The 7,237-nt window shown below is 37.0% G+C and overlaps 1 pseudogene; it reads left to right on the top strand.

Moving 5' to 3' along the window:
* Window positions 1–5,888: 5,888 nt before the first annotated feature.
* LOC131508415 (small ribosomal subunit protein uS3-like) lies at window positions 5,889–6,776 on the top strand (annotated as a pseudogene).
* The last annotated feature ends 461 nt before the right edge of the window (window positions 6,777–7,237 follow it).

The following is a 7,237-nucleotide window of genomic DNA, read 5'->3' as shown; positions in this document are numbered from 1 at the left end:
GCCCTGAGCTAAGTGCCTTTTTTAAAAAAGGTAATCTTGTTATATCTAGAAAGATGACTGACTGGCTAGGGTACAAAGATAAGCTGATAGTTTATTTTCATGGTACTCTTTTGTGCATTTAAAATTTTTTTACTGTGCCTACATACTATCTGTGAAAATTAACTTAAAATATTTTTACTATTATGTATTCATTAAATATGTAGAAAGTTTTTATTCATGTAATACTATAGTAGATCCATGCTGCCTAAATTCTTAAAGAAAATCCTGTGGTCAGTATGTTTGAAAAGAATGATTATCAATGAACCCTTTTACAAAACATAAAATGATCTTAGAATTTCCCAGACCTTCAAAGTTGCAGTTGGGAATTCTGATTTGAATCTGATTCCTATTCCTTTGTCTATATTCTCTCCTTTCTCTATGAGAACATTAAGAATTCTCCTGAAGTTCAGAAATTTAAGCACAATCTTTTCTTCATCAATATTGCTTTCTCTTGAATATCTCTGAAAATATTAATTATGGCAAAATAAAATGATCCATGGGCTTTCTGGGATCATAAATGACAGCTAGCTTCTGGCTTCTTCTGGCTACAACCCAGCTCAGTATTTCTTATTTACATCTTAGCATTCTATCATAACAAATACTTTTTACCAAACGCTGGCCTTCAACTGGCACCTTATTCCATGTGATTACATGTGGTAATATAAGTAACTCTTTTACCATGCATGCCTGGGAATACTGATGTCTTATTTTCCACTGGTAATAAAATCATCACTGTTGGGGTGCCTGGGTGACTCAGTTAAGTGTCCACTCTTGATTTTGGCTCAGGTCATGATAGGGTCGTGGGATCAAGCCCCACATTGAGCTTTGCACTGACTGTGCAGAGTTGGCTTGGGATTCAGTCTCTCCCTATCACACATTCTCACTCTGCCCGTCCCACGGTCATATGCATGTGCTTTCTCTGTCTCTCAAAATAAGTAAATACACATTTTTAAAAAATTATCACTGTCTTTTGACCCACACCACATCAAATAATAAACCTTAGATTCCCATTTTGAGGTTTTATTTCTTTCTTTTCTGAACATCTTAAGATTTTAGTAGAGGAAATAGAAACCAGTCTAGGTATGTTACTCTGAAACGAAATTTGGTGCATACAAAATCATTTGAAAGCCTGGAAGAATGAAAGTCAGGGATCCAATGAGACTTTTAGTTCGAAGGTCATACAATTGTAGCTGTGATGTAGAAGTGAGAAAATGAGTGCAATTATTGCCACTAACCTTTTTCCAGAACTGCTGCTCCACTGTAAGTTTATCCCTTTGAAGCTGGTGAGTAGATTCTGCCAGAATGTGAATGGAGCTTGTTTTGGTGCTTCTACAGCTAACAGAAGATGGCCTCTGCCTCCCTTTTACCTTCTAAATCTCATAATGTATGTAGGAGCCCTGATATTTCTGAATTACAGAATTGTTTTAAAGGTTGTTAAAAGTTCCTCTCATGTTAGATTTAATATTTAATTAATATTTTATATTTTAATACTTATACTTTTTTAAGTATAATACTTTTATACTTAAATACTTTAATATTTAATTAATCTTGTTTGCTCATATGTCTGTATACATAGATTGCATGGTATTGGTAGCCAGAATTTATATACCTTGCCTAAATAAGAAGCCCTGTTCACCTGGAAAATAGATAATGGATACAAGTTCTGTTTATAGATGTCTTTGCTCTTATGATTATAGTGGGTGGGAAGAAGTTTGGTGGTACAGGGAAGGTGCATGTGAATGAGTAGGCTGTCCTTTATGGTTTATTAGTAGTTTATAATGCTAAATTTTTCCATTTCTTTTGGCAGTTGATAGTGGACTCACTATCTTTCTTTCTCTTATAAACCTGGTACCCATTCTTAAAATTTCTGGAGTCAGACTTCCTGCTTAATAGAACTGAACTTGAACTTTTATTCTGGAGAGAAACATTGTTTTCAGCTTCTCTGGAAACAGGATCGTTGTGTGGTTTTTTCCATTTAGTGAATTATCCAACCGGTTGTCCAAGTCTTAGCCCTCTTCAAAGGCCTCATTATCTCTCATCTGAGGGTTATACAGACACTTTAAAGGAAAATCTCACTTCAGTAACTCCTTTCTTTCACCTGGGAAAAATTATTAGCTCCTTAGTTTGGTGAATTTTGTTGGCAATCAGAGCCTACCTTCCCATAACTGTCAAAATCCCTTGATAACCCTCAAAAGTTTGTGACACTCCTCCTGGGTTTACAACAATACTATGGTTTAATGGACTTATTTCTATTTTTATGTTTATTCTGTGATTTCAGTGAAATTTGGGGAGGGTACAAAGGCAATTCACATGTTCAACTACCTTTTGTGAATCAGATCTATTATCCTTAGATTTATAACAAACAGTTTTGTATTTTCCTGGCTTCTTAACAAAACAATCAGGGTCAATAACCTCTTCCAAACCAAATAAGACAATTCAATTTTTGTTTTCATTTTTCTTATTTTACACTCCCCACACACCAATTTCTTTACCACCAATTCTCTTGGGTTTGGTTATAATCTTTTAGAATTATGACTCTTCTGGTTACCTATTCTTGCTTAATACTTGTATTAAATTCCACAATTTCAATGTCAATAATTATTAATATTTAATTACAACTTTTATTTTCCTTTTCTTTTACATCATTATTTGCATTACATGTCATCCTAGTTCTTGGATTTTTATTTATTTATTTTTTTACCATTTTTTTGCAGTAATTTTGGAAATAGAGTCCTTTGTCATCAGCTTCTCAACACCATTTAACTAGAGTAGTTATTATTATCATCTCCAGATTCTAAATGAAGAATCAGAGGCTTGGGGTGCCTGGCGGGCTTAGTTGTTTGAGTGCCTAACTCTTGATTTCAGCTCAGGTCATGATCCTAGGGTCATGGGATCAAGCCCCCTGCATTGGGCTCCATGCTGAGTGTGGAGCCTGCTTAAGATTCTCTCTCTCCCTCTACTCCTCTCCCCTGCTCGTGCTCTGTCTCTCTCTCAAATAAATTAATAAGAAAGAAAGAAAGAAAGAAAGAAAGAAAGAAAGAAAGAAGAAAGAAAGAAAGAAAGAAAGAAAGAAAGAAAGAAAGAAAGAAAAGAAAGAAAGAAAAAGAAAGAAACAAAGAATCGGAGGCATTCCTGGGTGGCTCATTCAAGTAAGCATCCAACTTTGGCCCAGGTCATGATCTCACTGTTCGTGAGTGAGAGCCCTGCGTTGGGCTCTGTGCTGACAGATCAGAGCCTGGAGCCTGTTTCGGACTCTGTGCCTCCCTTTCTCTCTCTGCCCCTCCCTTCCTTGCTCTCTGTCTCTCTGTGTCTCTCTCTCTCTCTCAAAAATAAACACTAAAAAAATAAAAAAATAATTAAAAAAAGAAAGAATTAGAAGTTCAAAGAGATCAAGTTGACTTTTTAAAGGTAACACAGAAATTCAGTGGCAAAGCTTGGACTGAAATTCAGGTCTCCATATTTGCTGTTTGCTGTCTTTTGTTTTCCTGTTTGTTCCTCTTTCATATAGAAAGTGTCACATAACACTTTGCTGCTTACTTCACCACCTTTTGTAGGAGTAGTTTGAAGGACCATTTTTACATATAAATCTGCTCTATATAATTATTGTTGATGGCACTTATACAGTCATGTTCAGCTTGATTAGTTGAAGATCATTGTGAACATTAAGAATATGCTTTGACAAAATGCTACATTAAGGCTGTCTGTGATTGTAACTATTATGAAAGAATTATTCTTATAATACGCATACTAATGCATGAATATCTCGAATTGAACATAGAACAAAACGAAAAACATGATGGATTATGTAACACAGGTATTTTAACAAGATGGCATATCATGTGAAGATTCAAATTTGTTAGAGTTAAGGCCAACAGTAATTTACAATGTGTGCCTTTAAGACATAGAGAAAAATATTATAGATGTTAATATAGCAGCTCATAAACAATAAAGATTCTTTATGTACAAAAAAATAATAGCAAAGCAATATCCCTTGTGAACATAATACAAAAATACTCAACAAAATACTAGCAAAACTGAATCCAGTAACATATACACCATGACTAAATGGAATTTATGCCAGTAATGTAAGGTTGGTTCCACATATGAAAATCAATCAATGTACTATGCCATACTGATAAAATTACAAAAGTACAAAAACACATGATCGTTTCAATAGATACAGAGAAAGCATTAAAAAAACTCAAAACTCTTTCAAAATGAAAACAATCAGTAAACTAGTAACAGAAAAGAAGTTCTTCCATGTGATAAAGGGCATCTATGAAAACCCACAGCTAACATCAGACTCAATAGTGAAAGACTAAAAGCTTTCTTCCTAAGATCAAGAACAAGACACAGAAGTGCACTCTCACTAATTAAAAAAAATTTTTTTTGATGTTTATTTTTGAGAGAGAGAGAGACAGACAGAGCCTGAGCAGGGGAGGGGTAGAGACAGAGGGAGACACAGAATCTGAAGTAGGCTCCAGGCTCTGAGTTGTCAGCACAGAGCCCGATGCAGGGCTCAAACCCGTGAACCGTGAGATCATGACCTGAGCTGAAGTTAGACGCTTAACTGACTGAACCACCCAGGTGCCCCACACCCTCACTACCTTTATTCAACAGTGTACTGGAGGTTCTATTCAGCCCTAAAATTAGGCAAGAAAAAAAAGAAGACATGAAAAGAAGAAATAATTTATTTCATGTAATTTCCTGGAAGTTGCACATACCTTTTCTGCTAGCATCCCATTGGCAGAACTTAATTATGTAACCACATATAACTTTGAGAAAGTTAGGTAATGTAGTATCTATTCTTGAAAAACTTGTGTCTGGTCAAAATTTGGGGCTTTTATTTTTGAAGAAAGGTTAATAGGTATTGGAAAACAAGTAACAGTTTCTTTCACATTTATTAATGCAAATCAAAAAGCAATTTGCTATTTAAATTTTTTTTCTTTCTCTGTTTCTCTCCTTTTCTTCCTTGTCCTTTTTTTTTTTCTTTTATCACATGGGTTGCACAGGTTAAAAAGATTGCTAATTTAAGTGCAATGTGGAGAACCTGGGTGGCTCAGTTGGTTAAGCATCCAACTCTTGATTTTGGCTCAGGTCATGATCTCATGGTTCATGAGATGTAGCCCCAAGTTGGGCTCTGTGCTTGACAGCATGAAGCTTGCTTGGACTTCTCTGTCTCTCTTTCTCTCTCTCTCTGCCCCCTCCCCTGCTCAAGCTCCCACTCCCAAATAAATAAATAAACTTAAAAAATAAAGTAGTATGGTCCTCTGGGTGGGATCTTGGAACAAAAGAGGACATTAGTAGTCCACGCTAGTAAAATCCAAATACATTTTGCAGTTTAATTAATAACATTGTACTAATGTTAATTTCTTAGTTTTATAGATATATAACATGGTGATGCAAGATGTTGACATTAGTGGAAACAGGATGAGAAGTATACACAAACTCAGTATTATTGTTGCATTCTTTCATAAATCTAAAATTACTTAAAAATAAAAAGTTAGGGGTGCCTGGGTGGCTCAGTCGGTTAAGCTTCCAACTTTGGCTCAGGTCATGATCTCACAGTTCATGAGTTCGAGCCCCCATCTTGGGCTCTGTGCTGACAGCTCAGAGCCTGGAGCCTGCTTCAGATCTTGTGTCTCCCTTTCTTTCTGCCCTCCCCTCCTCAAGCTCTGTCTCTGTCTCTCTCTCTCTCTCTCAAAAATAAATAATAAAACATTTAAAAAAACCTAAAATAAAAACTGAAAAAAAGATTGCTGATACTCAATTGTCAGGGGGTTTGGAAAGAATTCTTATGCACTCCTGGTGGTAATATATATTACAGCCTGTTTTTAGAGAGCAATTAAGCATTGTTTATTAAATATGAATGTGTTTATATTTTTTATTCAGAAAATCTATTTCTATCAGCAGTGCACGGTGGCAAGATGGTGATGCACATTTCCAAGAAGAGGAAGTCTATGGCAGATGGCATCTTTAAAGCTGAACTGAATGAGTTTCTCACTCAGGAGCTGGCTGAACATGGCTACTCTGGGGTTGAGGTCTGAGTTACATTAACCAGGACAGAAATCATTGTCCTTGGCCATCAGGACTCAGAGTGTTTCTGGTGAGAAGTGCTGGTGGATCTGGGAATTGACCCCTTTGGTTCAGAAGAGGTTTGATTTCCCTGAGGGCAGTGTAGAGCTTTATGCTGAAAAGGTCAGGCCGCAAGAGATCTGTGTCCCAGTGTCCAGGCAGTCACTGCTTCACACATTACTAGGAGGCCTTGCTGTGCAGAGGGCCTGCTATGGTGTGCTGTGGTTCATCATGAAGACTGGGGCCAAAGGCTGTGAGGTCGTAGTGTCTGGGACACTTGAAGGACATAGGGCTAAATCCATGATGTTTGTGGATGGCCTAATGATTCACAGTGGGGATCCTGTTAACTACTACATTGACACTGCTGTGTACTATGTGCTGCTCAGACAGGGTATACTGGGTATCAAAGTGAAGTTCATGATTCCTTGGGACCCAGATGGTGAGATTGGCCCTAAGAAGCTGGCCCTAAGGAGCCCCTGCCTGATCATGTGAGCATTGTAGAACCCAAAGATGAGATACTGCCTACCACCCGCGTCTCAGAACAAAAGGGTGGGAGGCCAGAAAGGCCTGCCATGCTGCAGATAGTACCCACAGCATAACAAGGTTTTCTTGGCAGGTGGATCTGGAATCTGGATTTTGCTCTGTAAAGACCTTTAATAAAATCTTTGAAAAAGAAAAAAAAAAACCAAAAAAAAACCCCGACAATCTATTTCTTGGAATTCCTCTTATAGAAACTTGAATGCTAGCTTTTGGAGTGTCTTTCCCTTCTTAGATAATTCAGCATAATTCCTCCCAATGAATCTAGGAGGTTGTTAGAGAGTGGAATGTTTGGTTTTCTAACTTCAGAGTTAAAACAATCCTTATTTTTTTATAAAGTAACGTATTATAAAATAAACATTATTTATTTATTTATTTATTTATTTATTTATTTATTTATTTACAAAGCATGCAACTACAAGTGAGGGAGAGGCAGAGAGAGAGGGAGAGAGGAAGAGAGAGACAGAGAGAGAGAGAGAGGGACGAGAGAGAGAGAGAGAGAGTCCTAAGCAGGCTCCAAGCTGTCAGCATAGAGCCCGATGCAGGGCTCAATATCATGAACCTTGAGACATGACCTGAGCTGAAA

This window comes from Neofelis nebulosa, chromosome 4, assembly GCF_028018385.1.
Source record: "Neofelis nebulosa isolate mNeoNeb1 chromosome 4, mNeoNeb1.pri, whole genome shotgun sequence".
NCBI lineage: Eukaryota > Metazoa > Chordata > Mammalia > Carnivora > Felidae > Neofelis > Neofelis nebulosa.
The sequence above is the reverse complement of the archived record's forward strand: the minus strand, read 5'-3'. Positions and strand labels throughout refer to the sequence as shown.